The sequence below is a fragment of the Ursus arctos genome, unplaced genomic scaffold (genome assembly GCF_023065955.2).
Source record: "Ursus arctos isolate Adak ecotype North America unplaced genomic scaffold, UrsArc2.0 scaffold_6, whole genome shotgun sequence".
Classification (NCBI taxonomy): domain Eukaryota; kingdom Metazoa; phylum Chordata; class Mammalia; order Carnivora; family Ursidae; genus Ursus; species Ursus arctos.
In genome coordinates, this window is record NW_026623078.1 from 53519282 (window position 1) to 53535969 (window position 16688).

The 16688-nt window shown below is 42.9% G+C and overlaps 1 pseudogene; it reads left to right on the top strand.

Moving 5' to 3' along the window:
• The first annotated feature begins 10463 nt into the window (after nt 1-10463).
• LOC113252684 (40S ribosomal protein S12-like) lies at nt 10464-11776 on the top strand (annotated as a pseudogene).
• Nucleotides 11777-16688: the final 4912 nt, after the last annotated feature.

Here is a 16688-nt window from a genome sequence, read left to right on the forward strand (position 1 = left end):
AAAAAAAAAAAAAGAGTCAAGATTCAAAAGTCGTTGACTAAGATTTCCTAGTTTCCTACACAGCGCCCCGTGCCTGGGCCATGCTTGTATTTCCCTCCATGCCAAGCCCCACCTGGGCAGCATTCTCTGTCAGTGAAGATTTCCACTTCAATCCACTGTGTTTTGATTTTATAGTTTAGCTCTCAGAGGACCATCTTATTCCAGACGCTTGGGATTCATCTCAGTACCCAACAAATACTGACAAACAAATATTTTGTGACTTGTTTATCTTGGAAACCACCCCAAAAAGTCGTGTGGCTCAGATCAATAAAGATTTCTCTTTTATTGACCCAGGTGGTCATTGGTATAACTTCTCTAAAACCCTTCAAGGTCAAAATCATTTCTGTATCTCTATGGGGGTGGAGGCTTGAGGCTTTTTCCCATGATCTATATTAGACTAGGCCCCAAATAATTTTCTAAGTCATCCTTTCCACCCTCAGTAGGGTGTAAATAAACAAAATAAGGTAACATTGAACCTAAAGCATGTAGGTCAGTAAGCTAAATATCACTTCAAAATATTCGTAGTCTTTATAAGAACTGATATATATACATGAAAATAGTTTTTTATTCCTCCTTGTAAAGAGTCTGCATTTGTCTGTTTTCCACCAGTGGTTCTGATAGCTTACTTTTGTCATGGGGTGACATTGGGTGACAAAGCAATTCATCTGCCAGAAGGAAGCCCTTCTCGTGGCTGAGTTCATAAACATTATCTATTCATGCTGCTGACAGTAATTCCTCTTTTCAGCCGTGACACTGCTAGTGAAAAGTGCTTACATTGACTGTGGAATTTTCAGCCCAGAATTCCTCTAAGTGGAATGATAATGGATCTCGGTTGTTGTATGTCCTCAATGGGCAAATGGCTTTGTTCAAGAGTTTATCGTTGGCGGCGATACACACACACACTGGTCTCTTCACCTGGGTCTCTGGTTCGAATCAGCTTGAATGATGACAGCTCTGTACCACATCCTCCACCAGCTGTCATCGGATACAAGAACCCGGACCGGGGATTCAAGTCCAGGGGCCCTCACCGCCAGAAAGCTGCGGCCAGAGGCATCCGAGCCCGGAACTGAACCAGGGAGAGCTTCAAAGTATGGCAGGGGTCGGCTCCAGCCGCCCAACCACGTGGAGAACCTGGTGCCCTGAACTGTGCACATTAACCAACCATCCACTCGCTGCGCCTTTCACAACGTGCGCACGCCTGGCAGAGACCCCCGCCGCAAATAAAAGCCTACGGAGTGAATATACCCAGCCCTGGCCCTCCACCCCTCCCAGATTCTTAAGGGTCTGTGATGATGAGACGGACCAGGTAGGTGCAGGTGGGCTGTGCGGTAAGGGCATTCACATACAAGTTTTTGTCTCATTGTGACCTTCATACATTTCTTTGAAGTTCATCGATCTAAAAATCGCTATATTTTTCCTGGAAAGTTATGCTTAGAAACTTGCCCAACTGAAGCTTCTTCACCCCCTGACATTTGGTTTTACTAGCAAACTAATCATCAGTTATACTAACATATTAGACCGCTTGGCTCTCTATGGAAATGGGTCCACATACTTGTATTTTTCTTTTCAACTATCACTAATCCATCTCATGGCCTTGCAAAAATAGTTTGACTTTTCTGTTCCAGGTAAGTCCTGTCCCATGTACATCATTGCATAATGTGGGGTTATAATAAAACTAATACCAACCACCATCACCACCAAAATAGTAACAGCATTGATGGCTTGTGTTTTCAGCACTGTTCTGGGTACTTTACATATATTAACACATTTCATCCTCACAGTCTCATGAAGTAGAAACTTATTATTTCCATTTTATAATGGAGGAAACTGAGGCATAGGGAGGTTAACTAACTTGCCTAAGGTTATACACATGTCAAAAGAGATGTAATTTTTCTTTAGAAAAGTAATATTTCTGTTTTTACTCTATAAAAAAGATGCATGCTTATTGGTTTAAAAAAAGAGACTTATTTATTTGAGATAGAGAGAGAGACAGAGAGCACAAGCAGGAGGGGGAGAGGGAGAGAGAATCTGAAGCAGACTCTGTGCTGAGCACGGAGCCCAATCCGGGGCTTGATTTCACAGCCCTGAGATCATAACCCTGAGATCATAACCTGAGTGGAAACCAAGAGCCAGATGCTTAACCAGCTGCACCACCCACGCACCCCTGCTTATGGTTTTTTTTAAAAGTTCTCATAAGACTGAGAATTACACTTTTTAAAAGTTAAAAAAAAAAAGCACCAAATTCTACCATCCAGAGATAACCACTGATAATATTTAAGTGAACTTCCTCCAAATATTTCTTCATATATTTATATAATTAGATCATATTGATTTATGGCTATCATGGCATAGACCGGATCAAGCATGCAATATTTCTTCTGTATTTTACTTTTTCGGCTCTATCACATGACCTGGATGTCAGCAGCCCTATATAGGCTTCACAATGTTACGTACGTCCCTCCGGGTATTAGAATGATTAAGGCTGATGTGATGGGAGCCTCCCAGGCGGATTGGAAGGGAGGACTCCAGATCAGAGCGTTCCCAATCCCTGAAGGACTCTTGCCTTACTTCATAGCAGATTTTACTTTAGTCTGACGTTAAACATAGCCATTCTTCAGCACGCCACAAAATCCTTTCTAGAATGCAAGCCCAGAAGTCCTGCTGGCCAGCGACTCAGACCCGAGGGCCTGAGCCCCAGCTCTTGGGAGAATTAGGTGGGCTCTGGGCTGGAGCCATGGGCCAGCGGGCACCAGGGAAGCCCACCATGCAGACACACACCGCTGGTGGTGAAGCTAAGCTGACAGCTGTCGTGGGTTACGTTAGGACACACTATTCTCATCGGTCTACGTGGTCAAAAGCTTGAGTCTACGGTGCTACCGCCTTAAGGGTCGGCCCCACGGCCGGTCAGCTGGGGCTGGGCCTGTGCGACCGAGCTCTGTCCTGCGGCCAGTTGAAAGAGAAGCATCCTTCTGGAGTCCCCAGTGCAATGCTGATGCCCTACAGAATACCCTCGCACCTCTGGCTCCCCTTTTACAAAATCTCGCTGAGGGCTCAAGCTAGGAAAGAGGCAGTTTGAGCGGACGTGCCTACACGGGGAAACAGACGTCTAGGCTGACTTCTGAGGGAGAGAAACCATGAGGCAGACACACTCATCCGGTCATTACGCTCTCTTCAGGGCAGCCGGTGTCGGTCGATGTAGGAACGATGCCAGCTCACCAGAAACACTTCTAGCACATTTTAAGAAATGCTTTAAATTCTATCTTCAGACTTAAATGAAGCAAGAAAAGGTGTGAAAAAGAAACATTATCCATGATTCTTTCACCTTCCCCCCAAATAACCATGGTTAATATTTAGGTCCATTTCCTTCCAGCTTTTCCTACTCAGCATTGGTTTGTTTGCTTTGGTTTTGGTTTTTTCTATTTCGCATTGTTTTTAAAGAGACACAAATACCTATCCATACAAGTTCACTTAATATTTTATATTTCTCATTATCATTTAAAAATGCTACATAAATATGAAGTGTAAGGGCTACGCAATATTCCATTATCCAAAGTTCTTTCCAAAGTTCTATAGCCACCAAAACAGTCCTTTTTTAAGGCACTGGTATTTCTTAAAGAGCATGTCTGGGAACCAATGCTTACTTAGATCATTTCTGCCCAGATTCCTTACACACTTGCCTAAAATATTATCCAAGTAGCTCTGTAGTCTGGGAGGATGGCGTTAGTGAAAGGACGTTCTTCTTGCTTTCATTTTTAAATATTTTAAATTAGGGGCGCCTGGATGGCTCAGTCTGTTGAGCGCCCGACTCTTGGTTTTGGCTCAGGTCGTGATCTCCGGTGGTGAGACACAGCCCCGCACCAGGCTCCACACTCAGCAGGGAATCTGCTTCTCCCTCTCTCTCCCTCCACCCCTCCCACTTGCACGCACTCTCTTTCTAAAATAAATAAATCTTTAAAAATAAATAAAAATAAATGTTTTAAATTAATTCCTATATTTGGTAAACAAACAACCCACAACAAACTTCAGAGTGTTAAAAAATATATATATTAAAGAAAAGTTTCAGTTCCCTGTCCCAAATTCTCCTCCCCAGATGTGACATTTCTGTCAGCCTCTTGGGCACTCTTCCAAAGACGTACCGTACATATGCAAGCAAGTGTGTAATAGACATGCCCAATTTTTAAAAATTTTATTTATTTGAGAGAGAGAGCACGGAGCACGAGTGGGGAACAGGGGAGGGGAGGGGGAGGGGCAAAGGAAGAAGGACAAGCAGACTCCCCACTAAGCAGGGAGCCCAATGTGGGGCTTAGTCCCAGGTCCCTGGGATCATGATGTGAGCCGAAGGCAGACCCTTAATCTACCGAGCCACCCCGGCACCCCTAGTCATCCCCAATTTTGTTCACACAAAGGACAGCACACTCTACACACTGCTCTTGCCTTGCTTTGTGCCTTTAATACAGAGAGTGTGGCCTAGTGGCTAAGAGTACAGGACTTGGCAGCCAGACTTCCTGGGTTTAAATTCACCTTCAATTAGCTGTGTGTTCTTGACCAAATTACCTAACCACTCTGTGCTCCCGTTTCCTCCTCTGCAAAATGGTACTGATAATGGTACCTACCTCACTGGGTTTCTGCATGGTGTTATGGGTTGAATGGTGTCTCCCCAAAAAAGGAAAAGTCGAAGTCCTAATTCTTAATACCTCAGAATGTGACTTTATTTGGAAATGGGGTATTTTGAGAGGTAATCAAGTTAAAACGAAGTCATGAGGGTGGGCCCTCATCTATAAGGACTGATGATCTTATTAAAAGGGGAAATTTGGACACAGACGTGCACACAGAGAGAAAGCCATGTGAAGGTGATAGTGATGCTGCCACAAGCCCAGGAACGTCTGGGGCCACCAGAAGCTGGAAGAGAACAGGAAGGACCCCGCCCTACGGGTTTCAGAGGGAGCAGGGCCCTGCTGACACCTTGATTTCTGACCTCGATCCTGCAGAATTGTGAGAAAACAAATATCCGTTGTTCCGGCCACCTAGTTTGTCGTACTTTGTTTCGGTGGCCCTAGCCAACAAACTCACGTGGATTAGATGGTTACTATGTGCCCAGACTTTCGACTATGCCTGACACTCATCAAATACTGCATACGTGTCAGCTGTCATTATTGTAGAGATCTGCCTCATGCTTTTTAACGACTGCATATTTTTTCCTGTGGTTTTGGCAAAATTTATCATTTAAATATTTATTATCAAGCTCACAGCATTGTTTAAAAAATTAGTACTTAAAGGCTTACAATGAATAATAATAGCACATTTCTTTACTCATCTTCAAACCCCCAGTCTCACTCCCCAAAGGCAAACATTTTGAATCACTCGGATCTTCCATCTGGTATTTATCTCCACCTGTCTTTCTTTTCTTCCTTCCTTCCTTCCTCCCTTCCTCTCTCCCTCTTTTCTTTTTCTTTCTTTCTTTCTTCCTTCCTTCCTTCCTTTTCTTCCTTCCTTTCTTTCTTTCTTTCTTTCTGTTATGTTAGTCACCATACGGTACCTCATTAGTTGTTGACGTAGTCCGTGATTCATTATTTGTGTATAACACCCAGTGCTCATTGCAACAGGTGTCCTCCTTAATACCCATCACCAGGCTAACCCATCCCCCCACCCATATCTCCATATTTCTAAGTAATGTGCTTGTACTGTTAATTCTTGATTTATCAGTTTGAAATTCTCTCTTCTGCCTTCCTGTTATGATAAATGAGGATTTTCATTTATGACAACCCCTATCCCTACACACACACACACCCTCTTGTTATCGTCACAATTTGATTATATAACCATTTTTAGTTATGCAATAGGTTGTTAAAATAGATTTTCTAAGTCTCTGAGACTGAACTGAGACTCCGAAGATGAGAACAATAGGTACAGAGCGCCCACATTCCAACTAGAGAAGCTACACAATCCATGCAAGGCTTGCAAATCAGGTGGCCCCAGAGTGATTCTTCCAGCCTTAGCCACTAACCCCCTGCGGTCTCAAGAATTAACTAAGGAGGGGGGACACCTGGCTGGCTCAGTTGGAAGAGATTGCAACTCTTAAACTTGGGGTCATGAGTTCGAGCCCCACATTGTGCGTAGAGATTACTTAAAAATAAAATCTTAAAAAAAAATAGAGAGAATTAACTAGGGTGTTGAAGTGGCCTGTGTCAGAGCTTACGTTGGATGGAGTTAGCAGCATTGCTTTCCACCATATCCCCAAGGCAGGATGGGAACACTCCTCCTACTCATCCTAAAGTTGATAAAGGGGATTTCAAGAGGTTCCTCAGAGAGAACCATAGGTGTTCCCTGAAGTTTGAGGGGGTAAGCACATACTTGGTGACTGACACCTGAAAAAAAGTTGGCAGGCCAGAAGCTGGCAGGAGCAGCCTTCCCGATAGCACGACAAAGTGTCAAGGTTGGCCAGCATTTCTGAGGACTGGTGGAGCAAGGATGCGGTTTTCTGCAGGCCAGACTGGATTCTGTGGAGGAGAGCTGCCAATAGGTGGCTTTCAAAAGTTTCCCACCCATTAGTACCATACGGAAGGATAAAAAAATGACTCCCACAAAGAGTGGACAACCAGAAGCCAGGTGCCAACTGGACAGTTGTCAGTGGTCAAAGATGGAGGTGCTCCCATGGGTGAGCCTTGGACTTAAGACATATGAGGAGGTACCCATCATGGATGACAATCCTGCAGGCCAAGAGTATCCTTCCTGTCCTTTGTACCCCTTCCATGTCTACATCAAACCCTAGAGGAGCCAGAGGCAGCAGAGTGAGCAAGACGGAATAAAGTGACGTCAATCCTCTACCCGGGGAGGCCGGATTTAGCAAATACAAGTACAGGATACCCAGTTAAATCTGACTTTCAGATAAGCAATGAATTTTTTTTTTTTTTTAGTATAAGTACACCCTATACAATATTTGGGACATAATTTTCCTAAAAGTATTTGTTGCATTCGGGAATTCACATTAAGCTGGGCGTTTTGTGTTTTATTTGGCAGCCCTGCCTGTACTTCTTGCCCACTGCAAATTTCAAGGCTGCATCGGGCCCAAGCTGTGGGAGAGGAGAAGTATAAACTGGATAAGAGCTAGCTGTCTGATATCAGATTACACTGGACTTTGGATAACCTGAAAAAAAATTGAGACTTTTCATTAATAACCTAAAAGTACTTAGAAAAGTGATAGAAATTGTCTGATATTCCATACATGGAGCTTGAAAAAATAAGATGGCAGAGGAGCCTTCCAAGTCCATCTTGTTCACTAAGCTACTTACAGGTATATTAGGTTCAGCATTTAGGTTATTATTTCTATATAATTTATTGCTGAGCCAAATTGTGAAGGAAGATTGCATCTCTTGTACAACGTTCTATTTTTCTTTGAGTTAATAATTGCCTACTTAAAGCATTTTTCCTATTTAAAAGCCATTTCTTTCTCTGTGAACTGCACGTTCATGTCTTCTGTTGAATTGTTGAGCTTTCTCTTATCAATTTAGAAAAGCTTATTTATATATTAATAAAATTAACCTAAAAGAATGTTCTTTTACAACATTTGTGTCAGGAAGCTTAGATTTTCACTATGCCCTGTTGTTAATATCTGGTCTTGCTCTTCCAAAACAGTTTTTCTCAAATCAATAGTATGACCTTCAGGGGGTGCCTGGGTGGCACAGCGGTTAAGCGTCTGCTTTCAGCTCAGGGCGTGATCCCGGCGTTACGGGATCAAGCCCCACATCAGGCTCCTCCGCTATGAGCCTGCTTCTTCCTCTCCCACTCCCCCTGCTTGTGTTCCGTCTCTCGCTGGCTGTCTCTATCTCTGTCAAATAAATAAAATAAAATCTTTAAAAAAAAATAGTATGACTTTCAACGCTTCCATGCTCAATTCTTGGTTAAAATTTTCCCAAGGAGAAGTATATGATTAAGATACAGCCTATTAGCATTGTTCTCCTTTAGACATGATCATTCATCCTTAGGACTTATTTCCAAGAAATTAACCCACACCAGGAAAATAGCTCCAAATACCACCTCATGGAAATTACAAAAAATTTCTTTCGAGATACTTTACTATGTGGTTGGAACACAAAACACAAAGATTAAAATCTCAAATTTGTTCCTTCCTCTGTCCATGATTTCATGATTCTGATTCTAATCTCATAACAAATCTCATTATTATTCTCAGTTTCTCATTAGAAAATCAGGACCTTGCTGAGATTTTGTCTCTGAGCTATCTTTGTAGTAATGGGAATTGTATGATAAGGTAAATGCGATATTCTAGACACTGCCACGGCACAGAAATTTCCATTGTAAATGGTTGCAAACCACTCAGCTAATTTTCACATACAATTCCTTTCCAAGAATTCTTTTGTTCTTGAGGGAAGGAAATAAAACATTCTAAAAACAAGTATGTTAAAATATGAATTCAAAAATGATTTTAGAAAACAATAGACAGAAAAATTGCATTTCAGATTAGATGTCAGTGAGTCCCAAATTTGTCAATAATTCCTCAGAAGAGCCTAGGATGAGCTCCATTTTCTTATTTTTATTTATAAATTCAATTTTAAGACTGCAATGAGGCATGCTCATCCTCCTCTTTCACTGTCTAATTAACTTATTTCTCTAGAATGAATGACAGGCAGGAAGGGCTGGATTCCAGAATCCCTTGGCCCTGGAATAAAAAAATCTTTGCATGTCTTACAGATGCCAGCTCTGTTTAGTCTCAGTGGTATCATCCTCAGCATATGTCATATCTTGCATTCCTGTTCTGCTTTTCTCTATATATTCAATGTGAAACTAGCTTCTTAGAAACCCCTGTCTTAAAAATTGACAGGCCTTTCCTTACTTTGTCCCTTTGCAGCATACAAATTCATCTATCAGGTTTTGTGTTTATTTGACAGAGTAACAAGATAAAAAATCCAATCATGCACAAGTCAATCAATCCATCAAATGTGGCTATCAAATACAGGATAGCCAAAGTATTGTAGGAAAAACCATGAGTGTTTGCTGAGGGACCATCATCCTCCTGGCATATACTTTCATTTTTGCAGTTTTCTTGAACTCTCGCAATGGCTTCCTCAAAATAGAAGAGAAATCTGAAGGTCAAAAAGTCAGTTACTTACTGAACACCTCCAGCTTATAAATGTCAAGGTTTTCCCACTGCTCCCTACCTCACACCCAACACTCCGGCCATGCTGAACTGTAGGCAGTTCCTAAACTGATAATCGTTATCCAAATGTCTCTGGTTAGTTTGGGACACAAAAATCATCATAATAGGAATAACCCTGATTCAGGGTTTCATGAAATTAATGGAAGTGATGTTGGAGAAATGCTAGAATCAGGCAAACACTGATAAATAAGTCTTGCAGGGTTAGACCGGTTTATAATTAAAGAGGAAAAAATGGACATAATAGGATCGTCAAAAGAGAAGCATTTGAAGATCATAGATTAAGGGAGGCAGCTGAGAAAAATGAAGAACTTCACCACATCAAATGTGCTACTAGATATGTTTTGTTTTTTAAAAGTAGATTCCCAAGCCCTAAATCAACTAATTTTGTTTATTCTGAAAAATGAGGACAGACTCACAGCCACTACCTAACTTCTGTTAAATATATATGACAATATAGATTATATTTGTAATTTTTCTTTTCACTTTCCAGTATCAAGTTCTAATCAAAATTTCCCCTATCTTTTTTTTTTTTTAAGATTTTATTTATTTATTCGACAGAGATAGAGATAGCCAGCGAGAGAGGGGACACAAGCAGGGGGAGTGGGAGAGGAAGAAGCAGGCTCATAGCGGAGGAGCCTGATGTGGGGCTCGATCCCACAACGCCGGGATCACGCCCTGAGCCGAAGGCAGATGCTTAACTGCTGTGCCACCCAGGTGCCCCAAAATTTCCCCTATCTTATATGAAATTTTTATGTTGGGTTCCATTCACATCTTCCTTAGACATTGTCTTTGACTGTGAGACTTCCTGTACTTTGTTTTGCTGTTTCAAGCTCTGAACCTTTGTCCATGGTGTTTCATCTGCCTGAAGGACCTTTCTCTGTTCTGCAAGGAAATACCTCTTCACTGCTCTCCACCTTCTCCAATGTCACCTCTTGTGTGAGAGTTTCCTCTAATCTTTCCTGCCCCCTCAGCCAAATGAATGAATATAGGAAGAAACACATAACTTAACAGAAAAGGTAAGTTACAAATGAAGTAATTAATTATTTGGTGTCAGGAGGTAGTTTTCCTATGGTGGTTTAGGGCACAGGCTTAAGCAACAGGTTTCTTGGATTGAGCACAGATAAAGAACGTTTCTGCTATCATAGAAAGTTCTACTAGACAGTACTGGAACACAAGCAACAGATTTAAAAAACAACAAAACACAAAAAAAAGGGATTCTAGATTTCTTTTAAGTAATGGTAGTATTGCAGGAATGACTACAGCCCTGGGACCATATTGGAGGGGCCCTTACCAATGTGAGAGGCCAGATGAGGAAATGATCTTTAAGTTAAGACTTGAGTAGGAATGTGTGTTTGGGAGGGTGGGGGTACTATGGATTGGTTTGGTAAAACAGTCCCAGGGAGAGGGAACTGTGGGCAGGAAGAACCTGAAGAGAGAGGGCATAGGATACCTTTGAAAAAAGAACACATACTCATCGGGCTCTAATTCTGCAAACAAATTCATGGGTGACATTGTGCCTGTATTGAAAAATAAGAGTATCACCTAAATGTGAATCAAGTGCCATAGGAAATAAACTCTCCTGGCTATACCAGGTCAGGATGATCAGAAAGAATGTGTCAGGAGGTTTCCTATTAATTCCTTATTTTCAGTATTTGTTCATTTCACACTTATCACATGTCAAATGGTGGTAAGAATTCTATTAAGAAACTCATTGAATGCCCCAAATAGACTAGAGATGTTACATAATGAATGGAAGTTCATGATCTTTTTATCTTCAGAAGGTTTTTGTTCCAATTGAACTCACATCTTATTGATGGACATAGTAATTATGAGTAGAATATCAGATTTGGTTTCCAGTGCAGTGTGTCTAACATGTGGCATTTCAGAAGCCTTTATAGTGCTTATTAAAAATGCATATTCCCGGGGCGCCTGGGTGGCGCAGTCGTTAACGGTCTGCCTTTGGCTCAGGGCATGATCCCGACATTCTGGGATCGAGCCCCACATCAGGCTCCTCCACTGGGAGCCTGCTTCTTCCTCTCCCCCTGCTTGTGTTCCCTCTCTCGCTGGCTGTCTCTCTGTCAAATAAATAAATAAAATCTTTTAAAAAAATGCATATTCCCTCTTTCCCTGCCATCAACAAACTGGGCAGAGGCTAAGGTCCATTCAAGATCTGGCTTCACCCGTAACGCGCCGCCATGGCATTGCTACTGGAGGGGTAATGGACAGCAATGCTGCTTTATAAGAGGTGCTGAAGACTGCCCTCTTCCACCATGCTCTGGCACATGGAATTTGCAAAGCTGCCCGTGTCTTGGCACCAAGCCCATCTTTGTGTGCTTGCATCCAACTGTGATGAGTCCATGTATGTCAAGTTGGTGGAGGCCCTTCATGGCGAACAACAAATCAGCCTAATTAAGGCTCATGACAATAAGAAACTAGGGGGATGGACAGGCCTTCGTAAAACTGACAGAGAGGGGAAACCCTGAAGAGTGGTTAGTTGCAGTTGTGTGGTGAAGCGCAAAAGAGTCTCAAGGATGTCATGAAGAATACTTCAAATGCAAAAAGTGAACAAATAAACTTGGCACTTGTTTTAAAAAAATGTCCATCTCGGGGCGCCTGGGTGGCACAGCGGTTAAGCGTCTGCCTTCAGCTCAGGGCGTGATCCCGGCGTTGTGGGATCGAGCCCCACATCAGGCTCCTCTGCTATGAGCCTGCTTCTTCCTCTCCCACTCCCCCTGCTTGTGTTCCCTCTCTCGCTGGCTGTCTCTGTCTCTGTCGAATAAATAAATAAAATCTTTAAAAAAAAAAAATGTCCATCTCAAGCCCACTATGAACCCCCTTAGAATTTTTGTGGCAGGATCTACAGAGCTTACAAACTCCCTGGGTGATTCCACTGCACACCAAGGTCTGAGAACCTCCACCGTACTGGGTGATCAAAGTGCATTACGGCAGCCTGGGGCCAGCTGGCTGCAGAAGACCTGCTTGGAGATTTGCTTTTGTTTTTAATTATTAACTTAATTCTTTTTTTAAAAAAAGATTTTATTTGTTTATTTGACAGAGAGAGAGACAGCGAGAGAGGGAACACAAACAGGGGGAGTGGGAGAGGAAGAAGCAGGCTCCCAGCGGAGGAGCCTGATGTGGGGCTCGATCCCATAACGCCGGGATCACGCCCTGAGCCGAAGGCAGGCGCTTAACGACTGAGCCACCCAGGCGCCCCAATTATTAACTTAATTCTATACTTGATGTGGATTTCACTAGTTTTTCCACCAAAATCCTTTTCCTGTTCCGGGATCCTATCCAGGAGACCACATTACATTCAGTCATCGTGTTTTTTTTTTTGTTTGTTTGTTTTTTTAAAGGTTTTATTTATTTATTTGACAGAGATAGAGACAGCCAGCGAGAGAGGGAACACAAGCAGGGGGAGTGGGAGGGGAAGAAGCAGGCTCCTAGCGGAGGAGCCTGATGTGGGGCTCGATCCCAGAACGCCGGGATCACGCCCTGAGCCGAAGGCAGACGCTTAACCGCTGTGCCACCCAGGCGCCCCATCAGTCATCGTGTTTTACAGTCTCCTCTGGTCTGTGACAGATTCTTAGGGTTTCCTTGTATTTTTATGACCTTGATAGCTTTGATGAGTTCTGGCCACTATCTTATAGAGTGCCCCTCAACTTGGGTTTGTCTGATGTTTTTCCCATAGTAATACCGGGCTTATGGGCTGGGGGACGAATAACAGGGGAAGTATCCTTCTTATCATATCATATCAAAGGTACTACTCTCAACAAGACTTATCACTGTTGATGCTAACCTCGATTATCGGACCAACATAGTGTTTGCCATGTTTCTCCACTGTAAGTACTTCTCTACCCCAACACTGTTCTCTTTGGAGTCACAAAGCACAACCCACAACAAAGGGGGAGGTGGGAATTGAGGTTCACTTGCTGGAATGGAGAGTTATCTACATAAATTATTTGGAACTCTTGAAATTCTTTTGTAAAGGAGATGTATCTTTTCTTCCCCATTTATTTATTTACTTATTTAATAATTTATGTATACCAATATGGGCTCATGGATATTTACTCTACATTCTAGGTTATAATCCAATACTATGTTATGTATTTTATGCTCAAATTTTCCAGTTTTGGTCACCTGAAGCTTTTTCAGACTGAGCTCTGTGTCCCTTTGACACACCCCACCCTTTGGTTTTTTGTGCATCTTAACAAGGTGCTCCAAGCTCATCTTGTATATGTCCTACCCCAACTCTAGAATCAGCTATTTCTCCCAGTAGAGTTCCTTTTCTTTTTTTTTTTTTTCTTCAAGATTTTATTTATTTATTTAACAGACAGACAGAAAGCGCAAGCAGGGAGAGCGGCAGAGGGAGAGGGACAAGCAGACTCTCCATCAAGCAGGGAGCCTGATGTGGGACTCGATCCTAGGCCCTGGGATCACGACCTGAGCTGAAGGCAGATGCTCAACTGACTGAGCCACCCAGGTGCCCCTAGAGTTCCTTTTCAAAATATAAATTCCTGCCTCCCAACCTCAGAAACTAAAATCCAGTTGGTCTAGGGAGGGAGCTCAAGAACACTTATTTATTTTTTAATTAAATGAAATAGAACATGCTCATAGTAAAAATAAATTCAAACAATGCAAAGGGTGTGTTTGTGTGTGTGTGTGTGTGTGTGTGCGCGTGTATGTATATATGTATGTATGTCAATATATTGTGAGAGTCTATCAATCTTCTTATACAAAAGAAACCTAATGCCAGTTTCTTATAACTCTTTTCAGAATAATCTACACATATTTCTGAATATGCATATATGTATACACATATGAAACACCTATATCTTTACAGAAATGACAGTCTGCTACACATTAATGCACCTTGCTGTTTTCACCTAACAAAACATCCTGGAGATTGTTACATGATCACACATCAACATCATCCTTTTCTATAGTGGCAGAGAGCTTTGGTGAATGGCCATGGCATACTTTATTTAACCCACTGTTTATTGATAAACATTTAGATTGCCTCTGCATCTTGCTATCACAAGCAATGCTGCTATGAACGTCCTGTATGTACACTTTCATTCACGTGTTAAGACGTCACTATGCTGAACTAGTAGCAGCGAAACACTGGGCCAAAGGGTATATGCCTGTCGTATTTTCCTAGACTGACAAACTGCCATCCAAAAAGGTTATAGTAACATGTACTCCCACCAACAATGTATGAGAATGTGTTTACTTCACATTCTTGGCAATAAATTGTTAATACTGTTAAACATTTTTATCTTCGCCAGTCTGATATGTGAAAAATGGTAATTCAATGTTCATCCTTTATGAGTGATACCAATTGTACTTTCAGGTTAATATTAGAATTTTTGTATGTATATGATCTCCTTAATCATACCTTTTGTCCTTTTTTTTTCCTATCAAGTTTTTAGTATTTTTCTTATTGATTTGTAAGAACTCTTTCTATATTAAGAAAACAAGCATATCCTTACTTTCTGTGTTGTAGGTATTTTTTCAGAATACATATTATTGTATTTTCCTGGGTAATTCTGAGGACAGCCAGGGTGGAACCATGGCTAGGGAATTATATATTAATTAGGGTGAATATGTCATACAAAAGGTAACTGATGCCTACTGGATGTGGTCTAAGGATAACAAAAACCTCTGTGCAAAACCATCTCAGCTACTGAGAGTAGGGATTCCCAGCACTAAATCCGCCCTTTGAGAGGTAAGGCAGCAGCTACCAGGGAGATCAACAGCACCCTGATCCATTATTGCAGGACAGCAGATGGCCTCTCCCCTTTCCTGGAATTGTCCCTAGGATTGGATACAGTTCAGTCTAAGATAACAGACTCTTTTACCGTAATAACCACGGGACATAGTCATGGCATTGTTAACCGGGCAGCGTGAAAGTTCTGATTATCTTATACACACATCCTGAGGGCAGAAATGATGGGATGCCTCTTCTCCCCTCTTCCATCTTGTATTCCCCAGGTCCCAAAGCCTTGTGAGACCAAGATGGAAATGAACAAGGCACAGCCGAGCAGAAGAAATGAACCAAATGAGGGGCCATGTGGAGAAGGGGGACAAGACAATATGTCTAGAAGAAAAGGCTCTTCCTCCAAAGGGAGGGAGCTGCCACCTGGGTGCCTGAGGTTCGTAGGGAGGCCCCTCCTTAGTGAGAGAGTCCCAAGAAGGGCCAGCTGGTGGGCGTGAGCAGAGAGGCCGCTCCAGACTCCCTTTGTGGTCTCCAGAATGGATTAGAATGTTCTGCTGAACATAAAATGGAAGGGCTGTTTTATACATAACTTTGGACTCTGTCTGGCTAACTACATCTGCACTGCCCTTCCTTCCAAGATGTTTGTGTAGAGGAGGGCTGTTTGTTGAGGGCTACACTCTGGGACTGGACCCAAGCTGAGGAATTAGGGGTATCTCAGACGAAAAGCACACACAGTGGTTCTCAAAGTGCAGTCCTAGGACCAGCAGCATCAACATCAACCGGGAACTTACTAGAAATGCAAATTTGGGGACCCCATCCCAGACCTACTGGATCAAAAACCCTGGGGATGGGGCCTAATAGCCTCTGCTCTAACAAGCCCTGCAGGTGATTCTGAAGCTAATGTTTGAGAACCACTGCTCTTGCTAGGAGCCGCTGACATCCGCCCTGGCAGCCAGGTTAGCAGAACGGAGCCTGTGAGCACAAAGAAGGCACCACGTGCAGGAGGGGCACTTAGGATCTTCTCTGGGGTAGAGGCGCACGGGGTACCACTGCCATCTGGCTCCCGGCACTTCCGGGTGCGTGTTTGTTGGGAATAAAGACTTGCCCCGAGAGCTGGCACAGGGCTGTGTGCGTTCAGAACCCCAGATGGGCTTCTGAACAAGAGCCTCCCACACGAGGTTCCAGGGGAGGCCCTGGGGAACCGGAGCTGGTCTACAGGCAAGGAATTCTTTAAAATCTGCCCCCACCTGCGGAGGTGGGGTTCTGAAGGAGAGTCGGTTGCACTAGGGATGGGGAGGCCAATTCTTCTGTTTCAGCCAAAGCGGAGTGAGGGCTCTGCGTGAGCGGCCCCAGTCACGCTGCTTCTCTGGATTTCAGAGTGGAGCAAACTGGGCTTTATTCACCCAACCCCAGAGAAGTTCGCCTTGGCAAAATGAAAGAACAAGATTGTATGTATATATCTCATAGATTTTTCATGGCTCCAAAATAATTCTGGGCCTGGACCATCATGCCAGTTGTCTCTGTCAGCAAGTAACCTTAATAAGTACCATCCTGTGATTTATTGCCAAGTCACATTTTTTGCAAATATTTTCCTATAAAATATTTAAGGCTACATCTGACTTTGGGTCTTTGGAAGAGATTAAGTTTCCTCTAAATGTCTAATGCATTCTCTAGTGTTTTGGCCACAGCGATACCACTGGGAATGCGACTGTCGGGAAGCTGCCCTGGGGTACTGGGGGGGGGGGGGGCTGGCACCTT